General features: G+C 43.7%; 1 protein-coding gene across 1 annotated transcript in view; it reads right to left on the reverse strand.

Moving 5' to 3' along the window:
- Positions 1 to 19,972, reverse strand: part of MAL (mal, T cell differentiation protein) — a 97,349-nt gene that overhangs the window by 44,684 nt on the left and 32,693 nt on the right. The gene's annotated exons all lie outside the window — the stretch shown is intronic.

A 19,972-nucleotide genomic window follows, 5' to 3' on the forward strand; every position in this document is an offset into this window, starting at 1 on the left:
GGGAATGCAAGTATTTACTGACATCCACATGAACATATTGCTTATTCCCTGAAAGGGGGGCTGTGTATTTTATCAAGCTAGGCTGACTTCTACATGCTAAATATGGTCACCAGTAAAATACTGCATATTTGAAATGTGGACTGTGGTTTGAAACACTGATGGTAAAAAACATAATAAAAATATCCACATTCATCTTTACATTGATTAATATTACCTTCCTTTTAAAGTCCTTTAAAACAGATTCATTAAAGGCTATGTATACCTTTGGGGGCATTTTTTTTATTTACCGTACTTATTTTCAGCCAAAAATCATTTTTTCGATTGGTCTTTGTTAATAATATGGGATCCCTTTTTGTGTACATAGCTGAGATGCTCTAGCAGCAGCCTGTGGATTTTCTGTCTTTTCCGTCATCTGGGGAGCAGACGGGCTCCTTATCTCTGCTCGCTGCCCTTATAAACACTCATTATAGCTCAGTTCTTATCTTAGTGATAAGAATGTGGCTTAAATAAGTGTTTATGACCTCTCAGTAGTTTAGAGATAAGATTTATTAGATGACCGGCATAAAGTGAAAGTACCAGTAATACAGCTAGAAAAAGAGTTGACCCTTTGTAACAAAACGGCTCAATATATTTAATAAAAGCCAAAAATGAGTCAAATGCAATCATAAAAAAAAATTGCCTTCAAAGGTGTACAAAGCCTTTAATATGGGGTCACTTGCAGGAGGTGCTTTTTCTGAAGGGAACCAGACAAAGGATTTGTGTTTAGGTCACTAGTGTAAATAGTAATGAGTGTGCCCCATTGGGAGATACAAAAACAGCTGCTGTGCAAAGTGACATATGAAGTAAAGGCTTTGCCTTTGTAAAAAAAATGTAAAGGTGTAAAAAAATACGCCCCAACCACCACCACCAAAAGAATAGAGAATCACCAGCTCTCCTGCTTAAAGAGGACCTTTCATCAGAATCAAGTATGTAAACTGAATATACATACATGGAGAGCGTCGCCCAGGGATCCCCCTGCACTTACTATTATCCCCGGGCGCCGCTCCGTTCTCCGGTTATAGGCTCCGGTAAAGTCATAGTTAGGCTCCACCCATTTGAGCCTGCCGCGGTCTCCTTCTCCTATGCTGTAGCGCTGGCCAATCGCAGTGCTCAGCTCTTAGCCATGCTATGAGCTGAGCGCTGCGATTGGCCAGCGCTACAACATAGGAGAAAGAGACGCCGGCAGGCTCAAATGGGTGGAGCCTAACTATGACTTTACCGGAGCCTATAACCGGAGAACGGAGCGGCGCCCGGGGATAATAGTAAGTGCAGGGGGATCCCTGGGCGCCGCCGCTCTCCATGTATGTATATTCAGTTTACATACTTGATTCTGATGAAAGGTCCTCTTTAAGGACCTCAACAAAGTCTAAACTTTTTGTGCTGTGAATATAGTGATGTTTATACACATTCATTTCTAGGTTTTAAGTGGGGTTAGGCTTTTCATTTGATATCACTTACTACTTGTATATGGATTGTTTACACATAGATGCCATGTATTGATGTTATACAGAACTCCTGCAGGTACACTCTATTGTGGACATTCACTTGAAAGGAAGGGCTGAATAAACCATTCAGGTGACATATCTATTCACAGATTCTGTGTACTAATGTCTTCTTTCTTATGCACACATTGTTTGGAGGGAAACCAACTTATCTGCTGTTAGGTGTGTTTTATATGAGAAACTCCTTTGGTGAGATTACATTATGTCCTTTTAACAATAAAGCCTCACCCTTTAGGTTCACATATCCCCTACTAATGTTCTACATTATAAATGCACAGTCAAAAACACAATTTTAAAAGCTATGGACATCTTTTGGCCTAAATTATCTTTCATTTGGTGTTCATTAAAGGGGTTTTCTGAGAGTTTTACACTGATGATCATTCAGGATAGGTCATTAATATCTAATCGGTGGGGGTCTGACACTCGGGACTCCCGAAGATCAGCTGTTTGAGAAGGCACGGCACTTGCAGTAGCACCGCAGACTTCTCCAGCTTTGCCTAGGCTATTGATCGGTCACATGGCTTAGGGGCAGCTCAGCCCCATTGACGTAAATGAGGCTGAGTTGCAATACCAAGCACAGCCACTATACAATGTACGGCACTGTGCTTGGTTTGGTGAGAGAAGGCTGTGATGCTACTGCAAGCGCTGGTGCCTTCTCATACATGACGGGGGTTAAGGGTGTCGGATCCCAACCAAACTCCTGGAAAACTCTTTTAAACATTTTCAACAGTTTTTCCTCTACAGCTTTCAGATTTACATACTTCCCAACTGTTTGGACGTTCAAAGAGGGACACTTTTGGTCCATTTTGTGAAAGATACATTTTTTCTACATATCTATACACTCCAATAGTTTTCTCTTACAAAATAGTGCAAAAATTATGTAAAAATAGAAATTTCTAAAATCCAGATTGCATTAAATAATGAAATAATATACAAGGAGGGCTCTAACATGGACATAAGAACCAGCCAAACACTTTCTGGATCAATATTGTACATGCAATAATGAAAATCTATACCTCAGATCAAAAAGAGGGACATTCATGGAGCAAAGAGGGACAAAGGGACTTGGGTCAAATAGAGGGACTGTCCCTCCAAAAGAGGGACACTTGGGAGGCCTGGTTTCACTGTATCTGCAGACTTTTCTTTCTCCTCCTCAGAGAACCCGTCAGTGAGACACTTTGACAGCTCAATCTGTAACCCTTATCTCTAGTTCCCTGACAGCTCATAAACACTGATTTAAGCTATATTATTATCAGTTTAATAAGAATTTAACCATTAGGATATAGAAGGTTTTTTCATTTTTGCATTTTCATTTTTCTTCCCTATCTTCCTTGAGCCATAACTTTTTTATTTTTTGTTCACATAGCTGTATGAGGGCTTATTTTTTGTGGGACAAGTTATACTTTCTAATGACACCATTTAATATGGCCTACAATGTAGTGGGAAGTAGGAAAAAAATTCCAAATGGGGTGGAATAAAAAAAATAACGCAATTACGCCACCGCTTTACGGGTTTTGTTCCCACAGCGTTCCGTTGGCAAAACTGACCTGTGACCTTAAAGGGCTTCTGTCACCCCACTAAACTGATTTTTTTTTTTTTGTGTGTACTTATAATCCCTATCATGCGATATTGCTATACCTTATGTTATTAATAATTTTCGTTCAGTAGATTTAGCAAAAAACTTACTTTTATAATATGCTAATTACCTGTCTACCACTTCTCTTTCGGTGACGTCATCGGCGCAGGCGCACTGAGGGAGTGCTGAGGAGCCGAGCCACCTTATCTCAGAGCGTCTGCGCCGAATCAACACAGGCGCGCGATTTTTGAAATGCTGACAGGGCTGGCCGGAGGAGGAGATCGCGGCTGGCCCTGTCAATCAACAGAAGGAGGGGGCGGTTTTCTGCGGCTGCTACCAGCAAGTAGACGCCCTACTTGCTGGTAGAAAGGCAATTAGCATATCATAAAAGTACGTTTTTTTGCAAAATCTACTGAACGGAAATTATTAATAACATAAGGTATAGCAATATCGCATGATAGGGATTATAAGTACACAAAAAAAAAAAAAACAGTTTAGTGGGGTGACAGAAGCCCTTTTAAAGGGCTTCTGTCACCCCCAAAACACATTTTTCATTTTTGGGCTTGTTAAAATTCTTATTGAACGACTATTCCCTATATAGGGCTCTTACCTTGGTCTGTGGCTTTGTTTAATTAAAAATCGATCTTTTAAAATATGCAAATGACTTCATTACCAGCAAGTAGGGCGTCTACTTGCTGGTAGCCGCCGCAAAAAACCACCCCCTCCTCCAGTTGATTGACAGGGCCAGCGAGCGCTCTCCTCCTCCGGCTGGCCCTGTCAGCATTTCAAATCCCGCGCCTGTCTTCATTCGGCGCAGGCGCTCTGAGAGAGGGACGCTCGCCTCCTCAGCACTCCCTCAGTGCGCCTGCGCCGATGACGTCACCGAAAGAGAAGACGTCATTGGCGCAGGCGCACTGAGGGAGTGCTGAGGAGGCGAGCGTCCATCTCTCAGAGCACCTGCGCCGAATGAAGACAGGCGCGGGATTTGAAATGCTGACAGGGCCAACCGGAGGAGGAGAGCGCTCGCTGGCCCTGTCAATCAACTGGAGGAGGGGGCGGTTTTTTGCGGCGGCTACCAGCAAGTAGACACCCTACTTGCTGGTAGTGAAGTCATTTGCATATTTTAAAAGATCGATTTTTAATGAAACGAAGCCACAGACCAAGGTAAGAGCCCTATATAGGGAATAGTCGTTCAATAAGGATTTTTTTTTTTCACAAAAATGTTTTATTGTCAAAATGGCATTAAATGAGGTACAACAGCTGCTTTGTGGACGCAACCACATATGGTAAGATACATATACAACAAACCATTAAAGAGTGGGCGCAGCCACTAATGAGTTAACATACGCCAAAATTAAGCAGACATCTTGTCCTACTGCACCCGCTTGGATGCTGCCAACGTAGAACGGAGACATTTAAGATAAGGAAACACTGGGGGAAGGGAAATCAAGACACATAAAGACAAAGTAAGGAAAAGGGAAGAAAAGAAAAGAAGGAGAGATAAGTAGAGAAATGGATGGTCAACTAATTAGCTTCATTAGAAAACCGGATCCGTGTAGAAAAACTTTTCTATGTTCAGATAAGAAGGGTTAAGTTAAGGCTACTTTCACACTAGCGTTCAGAGCGGGTCCGTCTGATGTCTGCTCAGACGGATCCGCTCCTATAATGCAGACGTTTGTATCCGTTCAGAACGGATCCGTCTGCATTATAGTTTGAAAAAAAAACTAAGTCTGAAAGTAGCCTGAACGGATCCGTCCAGACTTTACATTGAAAGTCAATGGGGGACGGATCCGTTTGAAGATTGAGCCATATGGTGTCATCTTCAAGCGGATCCGTCCCTATTGATTTCCATTGTAAGTCTGGACGGATCCGCTTGCCTCCGCACGGCCAGGCGGACACCCGAACGTTGCAAGCAGCGTTCAGGTGTCCGCTCGCTGAGCGGAGCGGAGGCTGAACGCTGGCAGACTGATGCATTCTCAGCGGATCCGCGTCCACGTAGAATGTATTAGGGCTGGACGGTTGCGTTCGGGGCCGCTTGTGAGCCCCTTCAAACGGAGCTCACGAGCGGACACCCGAACGCAGGTGTAAAAGTAGCCTAACTAGGCATAGGGAATTTTGCAAGCCAAGGAGACCAATAGGATTGGAAATAACGAATCCTGTCGGTCCGCTGAGCCCAAAGATGTTCGAATATAGCATGGGTGGAAATTTTTTCTATAAGGTCATTCATGGAAGGGATTGAGGATGTTTTCCACTTTTTAGCAATTAAGAGTTTAGCTGCTAGTAATATATGGCAAATCAGTAGTCTCAATTGTCTTGGAATCAGGTCGAGATCCAATGAGAGGAGTGCCATAGCCGGGGATAGAGAAATTTTGGGACCTGTCACCTCTCTCATCAGGTCTCCAACTTCTGTCCAGAAGGGCTGGAGTGTAACACATTCCCAGAAGATATGTAATAGATTACCTGGAGATTTCTGACAGCGCCAACACACATTTTCAACATTGGGGTAGAATCTACTCAGTTTAGTGGGAGTAAAATACCACCGAGTGAGTAGTTTGTGATAGCATTCTAATAAGTTAGAGCATTTTGTAGCGTGGTGTGTGGTTTTGATCGCTGCTAACCATTTAGAATTCGGATAGGAGATCCGTAAATCTCTCTCCCAGTTCAAGAAGTGTGCTTTTTTAGACAAGTGTACATCTCCTATCACGGTTTTGTAAATTATGTTTGTGGGAATCTGTGAAACCCCTTGCGCGCACAGCAAATAAGCCTTACAACGCTGTTGGGCCAATTCGATAGAAAGTGAGCAATCCTAGAATAATTATACTGGTAAGAGTCTGGTAACTTAAAGGAGACCTGTAGGTCTGAAAACGACTTCATAACATTGTTATCGTAAAAGTCATTTAGTACCTGTATCCCCGCCTTCCGCCAGCCACTCACCGAGAAATCTATTATATACAGTAATATTGCAGAATCTCAATGGGAACCTGAACAATTCTTTTTGGAGATGTCTGATCAATACGTTGTATTAATAATTTCCACGTTTGTATAGATGATTTCAGAGTCTGTGCTGTGGGAAGCGGAAAGCTAGGATCTATAGCATGCAATAAAAGAAGAGAATAAAGTGGAATTCCTTTGTTAAGGTCCACTTCTATCTGTTGCCAGCTAGGGGTCTGTTTTTGGCTACACCAATATCTCAGTTGTTTGAAGACAAAGGAGTCATAGTAACCCTGAAGGTTCGGAACTCCTAACCCTCCGTGGGATCTATGGCTGTAAAGTATAGAGGCCGCTATTCTGTGAGGACCTTTTTTCCAGATAAATGAAAGCATTTGAGACTTAAATTTTGCTATGACTGAGGTGGGAATTGGGATGGGTAGAGTACGAAATAGGTATATAATCTTTGGAAGCACCATCATTTTATATATTACTATTCGCCCTAACCAGGATAGGTCCAATTTAGAGTAACGATCTATATCAGTTTGGAGGGAGTTATATAAAACATCAAAGTTACTTTTGATTAACCGTGTGAGAGGGAAGCAAATTTGTACGCCTAAATATGTGATTGAGTCTACTGCCCATTGAAAGGGAAATTCACTCTCCAATGCCCTTTCTAAAGATGGGGAAACCTTAACAGCTAGGATTTGGGATTTTGATTCGTTTATTTTATAGTAGGATACTTCTCCGAATTCCCTGATTATCTGCAATGTAGCCCTCAATGAAGGCAAGGGGTCAGTTACGGTCAGAATGACGTCGTCAGCAAAGAGTCCTATCTTATGTTGTCTATTACCTGCTGAAATGCCACGAATCGAATCTGACATCCGTACCATTTCTGCGAAAGGTTTCATTACCATTAGGGCTCATGCACACGACAGTATTTTACGTTCAGTATACTGGCCGTTTTTGTAGTTCAGTATGCGGAACATATACTGAACCATTCATTTCAATGGTTCAGCAAAAAATACTGAAGTGTCTCCGTGTGCATTCCGTTTCAGTATTTCAGTATTTCCGTACCGTGAAAAGATAGAACATGTCCTATTCTTGTCCGCAAATCACGGTGCTTGGCTCCATTCAAGTCAATGGGTCCGCAAAAAAACTGAACACATACGGAAATGCATCCGTATGTCTTCCGTTTCCGTTCCGTTTTTTGCTGAACCATCTATTGAAAATGTTATGCCCAGCCCAATTTCATCTATGTAATTACTGTATACTGTATATGCCATACGGAAAAACGGAACAGAAACGGAAACACAACGGAAACAAAAAACGGATCCGTGAAAAACGGACCGCAAAACACTGAAAAAGCCATACGGTCGTGTGCATGAGGCCTTAAGAAAAGGAAAGGAGAGAGAGAGGGCAACCTTGACGGGTACCGTTTGTAATTAAAAAAGGGGAGGAGAGGGAACCATTAGCCAATACTCTAGCTGATGGGGTGGAATATAATGCTTGGATCGCATTTTTAATAGGGCCCCGGAAGCCGAATTTATCCAAAATGCCTTCTCTGCATCTAAAGTCAGAAGCAGAGAAGGTGTTTTCAACCCCCCAGCCTTTTGCAGCAAATCCAATATCCGACGGGTACCGTCCGGTGCCTCCCTACCCTTTGTGAAGCCCACCTGATCAGTATGTATTAACAAAGGCAATATTTTCAAAAGCCTTTGGGCAATCAGTTTTGCATAGATATTTACGTCACAATTGAGGAGAGAAATCGGGCGGAAGTTTGCAGGGGAGTCGGTCGGTTTACCCGGCTTTGGTATGGTAACTATCGTAGCCTGCAACATTTCCGATGGGAATTGTTCTCCAACTAACACCTTATTAAAAAGTTGCACAAGATGAGGTTGTGACAGGGGTGAAAACAATTGATAGTATTCATTGGAATACCCATCAGGGCCAGGTGATTTATTTGGTTTAAGAGATCTGATTGTAGCCTCAATTTCTGAAGCCAAAATTGGGGAGTTTAACTCAGCAACCTGCTCTCTATTTAAAGAGGGAAGATGAACTTTTTGAAGAAAGGAGTTAATTTTCTCCAAGGATGGTTGATAAGTAGATGGATCTTTATTAAGGTTGTATAACTTTGAGTAAAAATGGCTAAAAGCTTCTGATATCTCATTTGGATGAGTAATTCTAGAAGTTTGGTCAGGTGCAATTAAGTAGGGGATATTTATCTTTTGAGTTATTGGTTTTATTTTCCTCGCCATTAACTTACTCGGTTTATTGTAGGATTGATAGTATGAAAGCCGCATAGATGTTAATTGCCGATCGTAATCCATTTGTAGGGTGGAGTGAATTTCATGTCTCAGGGACATTAAATTCTTGTGGAGAGATAAGGAAGGATCTGATCTGACTTGCTCTTCTAGCCTAGCTTCTTCATCCAGAAGGGCTGACAGCTTAGCCTCACGGGCTCTCTTGAAGTGTGAGCTTTGTTTTATCAATTCCCCTCTGATGGTGGCTTTGTGAGCCTGCCAAAGAGTAAAAGTGTTAATGTTTTCAGTATCATTGAAAGAGAAATAGTCTGCTATGGCGGATTCTGTAAGTGGTTTATACTTGGGGTGCCGCAGGAGAAAGGTGTTATTCCTCCAGGATTTTTGAGTATTAACAGGCAGAATTTGGGTGATTGAGCACGAAATTGGTGCATGGTCAGACCATGATGTGATCCCAACAGAAGATTTAGATATCCTGGATAATAGTGGTCTATCAGAAAGAAACAGATCAATTCGGGAGAACGATCTGTGCCTCGCAGAATAAAAGCTAAATTCTTTAGAATTTGCGTTTAAACATCGAAATGTGTCATATAGCTGATTATCTCTCAACCAACGCCCCAGGGTTGGAGCTTTTAGCCTGGCCGGATTTGATGAGTCCAGAATCCCATCTGGCACTATGTTAAAGTCCCCACAGATCATTAGATAACCCTTTTGTATAGTGCGTGTCTTCCTCAGGATTTTGTTTAAAAACCTTATAGGGGATTTATTGGGGGCGTATACATTAACCAGGGTAATTGCAACCGAACCCACTAAACCCACCAGAACAATGTATCTTCCCCCCTCGTCACATAACACTTTATCAACCTGAAAGCCCAGGGAGTCTTTAATTGCAATAGCCACCCCTGCTCTTTTCTTGTTAGAGTTGGCTAGTAGACATTAGAGAAACCTTTACGGGAGAAATCAGGGTGTTTGTCGCGTACAAAATGTGTTTCCTGGACACATAAAATATCTATTTGTGAGGAGCAAACGTCTTTCCAGAGTGAGGATCTCTTATAAGGGGAATTTAATCCCTTAGCATTAATAGACATTATCTTAACTGCCATAAAAATGGAAATTATCTAAGAGCTGAATACATAATACAAATCTTACATATCTAAGCTGAAGTGATGAAGGGATTACAAGCAAATGACCATCAAAAATGAAAAGAATAATAGGACAAAAAAAATCAAACATTAGCAGATAGACAACTTGTGAAGAAAACATAGGTTAGCAGCAGAACAAACTCGGTCTGGTCTAATAAGGGTTACAAGAACCTTGGACCAGAAAAATCGGGGATGAACAGTTCGGCCTTATTCCGCCATCCCTAATATTAATAATAACAACCTGACTAGGAGGAAATAGTGAACCATGGAGGTATTACTTTCAGGATCAGTCTCCCACTGAAGTCCAGTCTGGGGCCACATGGGTATTTGTTTTCTTTCTTGCTGGAACCGGTGGTGATGAACTACCAATGTTCCAAGATTTGAGCAGAGATTCGCCTTCTTCAGAGTTCCTGATAACGTACGTTTTCCCGTCTTTGTGTAACAGAAGCTTCATCGGGAATCCCCACTTGTATGGAATTTGGAGATCCCTCAATGCTTTGGTAACTGTGGATAGCTGCTTTCTAGCTTGCAGTGTCGCTTGCGAAAGAGCAGCGAAAATTTGGATGGACTGAAATGGCGCTGGTAAGTTGCGATTTTTCCTGACATAGGAAACTAGTTCCTCTTTTATGCAGTAAAAGTGAAAACGCGCAATAACGTCTTTAGGCGTTGCACTGGAAAATGTTTAGGTTTGGGCAGATGATGAGCCCTGTCAATCAAGAGCAGTTGAAGATCTTTATCTGGGAATACCAGCTGAAGCATTTCTCCCAAATATTGTTGTACGTTAGCCGGGGATATTGAATCTGAGATGCCCCTGAATTTTAAATTGTTGCGTCTATTTCTGTCCTCCAGGTCAGCCATCTTAGCTCTCAGCCCTGCCACTTCATCCTCTAGAGAATAGTGCGCATCAATCATTGTGGGAGCTGGTTAATTCCCCCATTTTATTTTCAATGTGATTCACTCTGGATCCCATATCTTCCAAGGAGGAAGTAATAGAAGAGGCCACTTGTTGCAGCTGCAAAATGAGAGACTGATGTACCGCTGACATCATCGCTTTTAGCGAGTTTTCTGACACTGTTTGATCAGAACAAACAAAGTTCTGCAAAGGGTCCAACACCGCATCCACTTTAGTTGTAGTCCTAGCTACAGCAGGGGATCGGGGCTTATCTAAGGGGTTAATACTGCTTTCCACGTTGCCAGCTATGGAGTCACTCACCGGCGATACAGGATACATGGCGTCCCCTTGATCAGGCCTGGAGACATCATGGGGTTTATTTCCCCTTGCATCGGATCGATGAAGCGTTTGTGAATGCGTGTCTTGCCCCTCTGAGTCCCTGCATTTAGCTGCCGAAGAAGGGGAGCTTCTCTTGTCCGTGGGTGACAGGTAGTTCTCGGCCTCTTGCAGCGCTGGTGTAGAGACGGCGCGTAATGGCGGGAAGCCGCCATCAGACTCCTGAGCAGAAAAGAAGTCTGTGAGGCGTCGGAGACCCGGGCGAGAGGCTTTTTTCCTGGTCATCATGTCACTGTGCAGGTAGGAGACGATCTGATGGTTCAGTCCCTCTTTTGCCAAGGTGCTTTGGGTCGCTTAACAGGGATGGTGAAGCGGAGCTCCCTCACCATGCAGCCATCTCGGTCCGCAGCAGGCCACGCCCCGTTCAATAAGGATTTTAACAAGCCCAAAAATGAAAAATGTGTTTTGGGGGTGACAGAAGCCCTTTAACCACTTCAGCCCCCTGTGCTTAAACACCCTGAAAGACCAGGCCACTTTTTACACTTCTGACCTACACTACTTTCACCATTTATTGCTCGGTCATGCAACTTACCACCCAAATGAATTTTACCTCCTTTTCTTCTCACTAATAGAGCTTTCATTTGGTGGTATTTCTTTGCTGCTGACATTTTTACTTTTTTTGTTATTAATCGAAATTTAACGATTTTTTTGCAAAAAAATGACATTTTTCACTTTCAGTTGTCAAATTTTGCAAAAAAAAACTACATCCATATATAAATTTTGCTCTAAATTTATTGTTCTACATGTCTTTGATAAAAAAAAAATGTTTGGGTAAAAAAAAAATGGTTTGGGTAAAAGTTATAGCGTTTACAAACTATGGTACAAAAATGTGAATTTCCGCTTTTTGAAGCAGCTCTGACTTTCTGAGCACCTGTCATGTTTCCTGAGGTTCTACAATGCCCAGACAGTACAAACACCCCACAAATGACCCCATTTCGGAAAGTACACACCCTAAGGTATTCGCTGATGGGCATAGTGAGTTCATAGAACTTTTTATTTTTTGTCACAAGTTAGCGGAAAATGATGTTTTTTTTTTTTTTTTTTTTCTTACAAAGTCTCATATTCCACTAACTTGTGACAAAAAATAAAAAGTTCTATGAACTCACTATGCCCATCAGCGAATACCTTGGGGTCTCTTCTTTCCAAAATGGGGTCACTTGTGGGGTAGTTATACTGCCCTGGCATTCTAGGGGCCCAAATGTGTGGTAAGGAGTTTGAAATCAAATTCTGTAAAAAATGACCTGTGAAATCCGAAAGGTGCTCTTTGGAATATGGGCCCCTTTGCCCACCTAGGCTGCAAAAAAGTGTCACACATCTGGTATCTCCGTACTCAGGAGAAGGTGGGGAATGTGTTTTGGGGTGTCTTTTTACATATACCCATGCTGGGTGAGATAAATATCTTGGTCAAATGCCAACTTTGTATAAAAAAATGGGAAAAGTTGTCTTTTGCCAAGATATTTCTCTCACCCAGCATGGGTATATGTAAAATGACACCCCAAAACACATTCCCCACCTTCTCCTGAGTACGGCAATACCAGATGTGTGACACTTTTTTGCAGCCTAGGTGGGCAAAGGGGCCCATATTCCAAAGAGCACCTTTCGGATTTCACAGGTCATTTTTTACAGAATTTGATTTCAAACTCCTTACCACACATTTGGGCCCCTAGAATGCCAGGGCAGTATAACTACCCCACAAGTGACCCCATTTTGGAAAGAAGACACCCCAAGGTATTCCGTGAGGGGCATGGCAAGTTCCTAGAATTTTTTATTTTTTGTCACAAGTTAGTGGAAAATGATGATTTTTTTTTTTTTTTTTTTTTCATACAAAGTCTTATATTCCACTAACTTGTGACAAAAAATAAAAACTTCCATGAACTCACTATGCCCATCAGCGAATACCTTGGGGTCTCTTCTTTCCAAAATGGGGTCACTTGTGGGGTGGTTATACTGCCCTGGCATTCTAGGGGCCCAAATGTGTGGTAAGGAGTTTGAAATCAAATTCTGTAAAAAATGACCTGTGAAATCCGAAAGGTGCTCTTTGGAATATGGGCCCCTTTGCCCACCTAGGCTGCAAAAAAGTGTCACACATCTGGTATCTCCGTACTCAGGAGAAGGTGGGGAATGTGTTTTGGGGTGTCTTTTTACATATACCCATGCTGGGTGAGATAAATATCTTGGTCAAATGCCAACTTTGTATAAAAAAATGGGAAAAGTTGTCTTTTGCCAAGATATTTCTCTCACCCAGCAGGGGTATATGTAAAATGACACCCCAAAACACATTCCCCACCTTCTCCTGAGTACGGAGATACCAGATGTGTGACACTTTTTTGCAGCCTAGGTGGGCAAAGGGGCCCATATTCCAAAGAGCACCTTTCGGATTTCACAGGTCATTTTTTACAGAATTTGATTTCAAACTCCTTACCACACATTTGGGCCCCTAGAATGCCAGGGCAGTATAACTACCCCACAAGTGACCCCATTTTGGAAAGAAGAGACCCCAAGGTATTCGCTGATGGGCATAGTGAGTTCATGGAAGTTTTTATTTTTTGTCACAAGTTAGTGGAATATGAGACTTTGTATGAAAAAAAAAAAAAAAAAAAAAATAAGCATTTTTCACTAACTTGTGACAAAAAATAAAAAATTCTAGGAACTCGCTATGCCCCTCACGGAATACCTTGGGGTGTCTTCTTTCCAAAATGGAGTCACTTGTGGGGTAGTTATACTGCCCTGGCATTTTCCAGGGGCCCTAATGTGTGGTAAGTAGGTAAATGACCTGTGAAATCCTAAAGGTGCTCTTTGGAATATGGGCCCCTTTGCCCACCTAGGCTGCAAAAAAGTGTCACACATGTGGTATCTCCGTATTCAGGAGACATTGGGGAATGTGTTTTGGGGTGTCATTTTACATATACCCTTGCTGGGTGAGAGAAATATCTTGGCAAAAGACAACTTTTCCCATTTTTTTATACAAAGTTGGCATTTGACCAAGATATTTATCTCACCCAGCATGGGTATATGTAAAATGACACCCCAAAACACATTCCCCAACTTCTCCTGAGTACGGCGATACCAGATGTGTGACACTTTTTTGCAGCCTAGATGCGCAAAGGTGCCCAAATTCCTTTTAGGAGGGCATTTTTAGATATTTGGATACCAGACTTCTTCTCACGCTTTGGGGCCCCTAGAATGCCAGGGCAGTATAAATACCCCACATGTGACCCCATTTTGGAAAGAAGACACCCCAAGGTATTCAATGAGGGGCATGGCGAGTTCATAGAAATTTATTTTTTTTGGCACAAGTTAGCGGAAATTGATATTTTTAATTTTTTTCTCACAAAGTCTCCCGTTCCGCTAACTTGGGACAAAAATTTCAATCTTTCATGGACTCAATATGCCCCTCACGGAATACCTGGGGGTGTCTTCTTTCCGAAATGGGGTCACATGTGGGGTATTTATACTGCCCTGGCATTCTAGGGGCCCTAAAGCGTGAGAAGAAGTCTGGAATATAAATGTCTAAAAAATTTTACGCATTTGGCTTCCGTGAGGGGTATGGTGAGTTCATGTGAGATTTTATTTTTTGACACAAGTTAGTGGAATATGAGACTTTGTAAGAAAAAAAAAATAATAATTCCGCTAACTTGGGCCAAAAAAATGTCTGAATGGAGCCTTACAGAGGGTGATCAATGACAGGGGGGTGATCAATGACAGGGGGGGTGATCAATGACAGGGGGTTGATCAATGACAGGGGGGTGATCAGGGAGTCTATATGGGGTGATCACCACAGTCATTGATCACGCCCCTGTAAGGCTTCATTCAGACGTCCGGATGCGTTTTGCGGATCCGATCCATCTATCAGTGGATCCGTAAAAATCATGCGGACGTCTGAATGGAGCTTTACAGGGGGGTAATCAATGACAGGGGGGTAATCAATGACAGGGGGTGATCAGGGAGTCTATATGGGGTGATCACCACAGTCATTGATCACGCCCCTGTAAGGCTTCATTCAGACGTCCGGATGCGTTTTGCGGATCCGATCCATCTATCAGTGCATCCGTAAAAATCATGCGGACATCTGAATGGAGCTTTACAGGGGGGTAATCAATGACAGGGGGGTAATCAATGACAGGGGGTGATCAGGGAGTCTATATGGGGTGATCACCACAGTCATTGATCACGCCCCTGTAAGGCTTCATTCAGACGTCCGGATGCGTTTTGCGGATCGGATCCATCTATCAGTGCATCCGTAAAAATCATGCGGACATCTGAATGGAGCTTTACAGGGGGGTGATCAGGGAGTCTATATGGGGTGATCACCACAGTCATTGATCATGCCCCTGTAAGGCTTCATTCAGACGTCCGGATGCGTTTTGCGGATCGGATCCATCTATCAGTGCATCCGTAAAAATCATGCGGACATCTGAATGGAGCTTTACAGGGGGGTGATCAGGGAGTCTATATGGGGTGATCACCACAGTCATTGATCATGCCCCTGTAAGGCTTCATTCAGACGTCCGGATGCGTTTTGCGGATCGGATCCATCTATCAGTGCATCCGTAAAAATCATGCGGACATCTGAATGGAGCTTTACAGGGGGGTGATCAGGGAGTCTATATGGGGTGATCACCACAGTCATTGATCATGCCCCTGTAAGGCTTCATTCAGACGTCCGGATGCGTTTTGCGGATCGGATCCATCTATCAGTGCATCCGTAAAAATCATGCGGACATCTGAATGGAGCTTTACAGGGGGGTGATCAGGGAGTCTATATGGGGTGATCACCACAGTCATTGATCATGCCCCTGTAAGGCTTCATTCAGACGTCCGGATGCGTTTTGCGGATCGGATCCATCTATCAGTGCATCCGTAAAAATCATGCGGACATCTGAATGGAGCTTTACAGGGGGGTGATCAGGGAGTCTATATGGGGTGATCACCACAGTCATTGATCATGCCCCTGTAAGGCTTCATTCAGACGTCCGGATGCGTTTTGCGGATCCGATCCATCTATCAGTGGATCCGTAAAAATCATGCGGACGTCTGAATGGAGCTTTACAGGGGGTTGATCAATGACAGGGGTGTAATCAATGACAGGGGGGGTGATCAGGGAGTCTATATGGGGTGATAACCACAGTCATTGATCACGCCCCTGTAAGGCTTCATTCAGACGTCCGGATGCGTTTTGCGGATCCGAATTATCTATCAGTGGATCCGTAAAAATCATGCGGACATCTGAATGGAGCTTTACAGGGGGGTGATAAATGACAGGGGGGTAATCAATGACAGGGGGGTGATCAGGGAGTCTATATGGGGTGATCAGGGGTAATCAGGGGCTAATAAGGGGTTAATAAGTGACGGGGGGGGGTGTAGTGTAGTGTAGTGGTGCTTGGTGGGACTTTACTGAGCTACCTGTGTCCTCTGGTGGTCGATCCAAACAAATGTGACCACCAGAGGACCAGGTAGCAGGTATATTAGACGCTGTTATCAAAACAGCGTCTAATATACATGTTAGGGGTTAAAAAAAACACATCTCCAGCCTGCCAGCGAACGATCGCCGCTGGCAGGCTGGAGATCAACTCTCTTACCTTCCGTTCCTGTGAGCGCGCGCGCCTGTGTGCGCGCGTTCACAGGAAATCTCGGCCATCGCGAGATGACGCGTATATGCGTGACTCTGCGCAGGGCTGCCACCTCCGGAATGCGATCCTGCGTTAGGCGGTCCGGAGGTGGTTAATTCTATGGGTCAGTACTATTACAGTGATACCACATATATATACACTGCTCAAAAAAATAAAGGGAACACAAAAATAACACATCCTAGATATAAATATTCTTCTGAAATACTTTGTTCTTTACATAGTTGAATGTGCTGACAACAAAATCACACAAAAAATAAAAAATGGAAATCAAATTTTTCAACCCATGGAGGTCTGGATTTGGAGTCACACTCAAAATTAAAGTGGAAAAACACACTACAGGCTGATCCAACTTTGATGTAATGTCCTTAAAACAAGTCAAAATGAGGCTCAGTAGTGTGTGTGGTCTCCACGTGCCTGTATGACCTCCCTACAACGCCTGTGCATGCTCCTGATGAGGTGGCGGACGGTCTCCTGAGGGATCTCCTCCCAGACCTGGACTAAAGCATCTGCCAACTCCTGGACAGTCTGTGGTGCAACGTGACGTTGGTGGATAGAGCAAGACAAGATGTCCCAGATGTGCTCAATTGGATTCAGGTCTGGGGAACGGGCGGGCAAGTCCATAGCATCAATGCCTTCGTCTTGCAGGAACTGCTGACACACTCCAGCCACATGAGGTCTAGCATTGTCTTGCATTAGGAGGAACCCAGGGCCAACCGCACCCACATATGGTCTCACAAGGGGTCTGAGGATCTCATCTCTGTAACTAATGGCAGTCAGGCTACCTCTGGCGAGCACATGGAGGGCTGTGCGGCCCTCCAAAGAAATGCCACCCCACACCATTACTGACCCAATGCCAAACCGGTCATGCTGGAGGATGTTGCAGGCAGCAGAATGTTCTCCACAGCGTCTCCAGACTCTCTCACGTCTGTCACATGTGCTCAGTGTGAACCTGCTTTCATCTGTGAAGAGCACAGGGCGGCAGTGGCGAATTTTCCAATCTTGGTGTTCTCTGGCAAATGCCAAACGTCCTGCACGGTGTTGGGCTGTAAGCACAACCCCCACCTGTGGATGTCGGGCCCTCATATCACCCTCATAGAGTCTGTTTCTGACCGTTTGAGCAGACACATGCACATTTGTGGCCTGCTGGAGGTCATTTTGCAGGGCTCTGGCAGTGCTCCTCCTGTTCCTCCTTGCACAAAGGCGGAGGTAGCGGTCCTGCTGCTGGGTTGTTGCCCTCCTATGGCCGCCTCCACGTCTCCTAATGTACTGGCCTTCCTCCTGGTAGCGCCTCCATGCTCTGGACACTACGCTGACAGACACAGCAAACCTTCTTGCCACAGCTCGCATTGATGTGCCATCCTGGATAAGCTGCACTACCTGAGCCACTTGTGTGGGTTGTAGACTCCGTCTCATGCTACCACTAGAGTGAAAGCACCGCCAGCATTCAAAAGTGACCAAAACATCAGCCAGGAAGCATAGGAACTGAGAAGTGGTCTGTGGTTACCACCTGCAGAACCACTCCTTTATTGGGGGTGTCTTGCTATTTGCCTATAATTTCCACCTGTTGTCTATCTCATTTGCACAACAGCATGAGAAATTGATTGTCACTCAGTGTTGCTTCCTAAGTGGACAGTTTGATTTCACAGAAGTGTGATTGACTTGGAGTTACATTGTGTTGTTTAAGTGTTCCCTTTATTTTTTTGAGCAGTGTATATAGGTATATATCTAAATGGTGTAAAAATAAAATGTAAACTTTGGGGGAAAAAAAATCTTTTTTTTTTACATCACCATATTCTGACCCCCATAATTTTTTTTATAGTTATATCTACGGAGCTGTGTGGGGGCTCAGTTTTTGCAGGACAATCTGTAGTTTTTATTGATACTATTTTTAAGTGTGTGTGATTTTTTGATCACATTTTATTACATTTTTTTCAGAAAGAGAAGCAATGAAAAAAAGGCAAATTGCCCATTTTGACCCTTTTTTCCATTACGCCATTCGCCATTTTGAAAAAATCTTTTTATATTTTAATAGTACGGGCATTTTCAGTTGCGGTGATACCCATGGTGTTTATATATTTTGTTATTTATGTATTTATTTTTTATTCTAGAAAAAGGGAGTGATTTAAACTTTCATTTTTTTTTTACTTATTTGTTATAATTTTGAAGCTTTGAGCCTACAAAAAACTTTTTTTTTTTTAGTTCTGAACATTCATGGATTTTTTCATGGAATTCTGAACACTCATGGATGAATATACTTACCTGGCTCCCCGCTCCCTGCACTGCTCCTGGTTCCCGCACCACCACATCCGGTATTGGGGAGAGCAGCCAATGGCAGGCGGTGACGGGGATGAGCCTCCCTAGCGTCACCCCCTATGCTAGGGAGGCTCATCCCGATCACCGCCTGCCATTGGCTCACCCCCCCCCCCCTCCCCTGGATGTTTTCATCCATGCACAGGGAGAAGCAGCAGCGGCTGCGGTCAGGGGACCAGGTGCGGCACAGAGAGCGGGGGGCCAGGTAAGTATATTTTTTGTGAGGGGCCTGGCATATGGGGGAGCATTTTATAGTCTTGGATAATCCCTTTAAGGCCTTAGTAGATAAAACTATAGTAATCATTGTTGTCCAGCACATCATGGTCGATACCTGCGATCATTTGAAGATATTATAAACAGCCGTGTGAATCAGCTCCTACTGACTTTAAAACCAGCCTCCAGGACAGATTGACTGACTGGTCAGGTGTGCTTGACTCAAAGGAGATCGCCACGCCTCCAATATATGCTACAAAGAAAAAAAGGTGGGTCTGCTTATACAGAACCTACCATTAGCCATCTGGCTCCAGGAGAAGTATATGGTGGGTTCAGCATGCATGTTGGTACTTGCATCCCTGGATCCGATGAAAGCTGTAATGGCACCGGACGGGGTTACAAGCAAAGTGTACTTGGCTTGCATGCTGACCTACATTCCCTGGATTTTATGTGGCTGTCATGGCCCATGAACAGGTAGGAACAAGAGTTAGGGACCACTCAATTGAGACGACCTTGACGCGGTGAGTGGCTTACTATGCTTTGGCCAAAATATAAACCAATGTCTCATCCAGCATGGAGGGCAGAGTGCTGGATGTAGTGTGCGATCACATTTGCATTTTCCGTTTGTATATGTATTTCGCCATAGTGATCTGCACCTGCAGGCAGGTTGTGCTGACTCAACCCCCCACCTTTTTTTTATAATGGAAAATAATAGCATTCTTAAGACAGAATGCTAAATAAAATGGCCATTGAGGGGTTAAAAATACTAAAAGAAAAACTCACCTCATTCACTTGATCGTGCAGCCGGTATCCTCTTCTTTCTTCTTTCTGCAGGACCTGCAAAAGGACCTGTGATGACATCACCACGCTCACCACGTGGTGAGCGCGGTGACGTCATCGCAGGTCCTGTTGAGTGAAGATAGAAGGACCTGCGGTTACATCACCGCACTCACCACGTGGTGACGTCATCACAGGTCCTTTTGCAGGTCCTGCAGAAAGAAGAGGATACCGACTGCGCGATCAAGTGGATAAGGTGACTTATTTTTTTATTATTTTTAACCCCTCAATGTCCATTTTATTTAG

This window comes from Bufo bufo, chromosome 4, assembly GCF_905171765.1.
Source record: "Bufo bufo chromosome 4, aBufBuf1.1, whole genome shotgun sequence".
Classification (NCBI taxonomy): domain Eukaryota; kingdom Metazoa; phylum Chordata; class Amphibia; order Anura; family Bufonidae; genus Bufo; species Bufo bufo.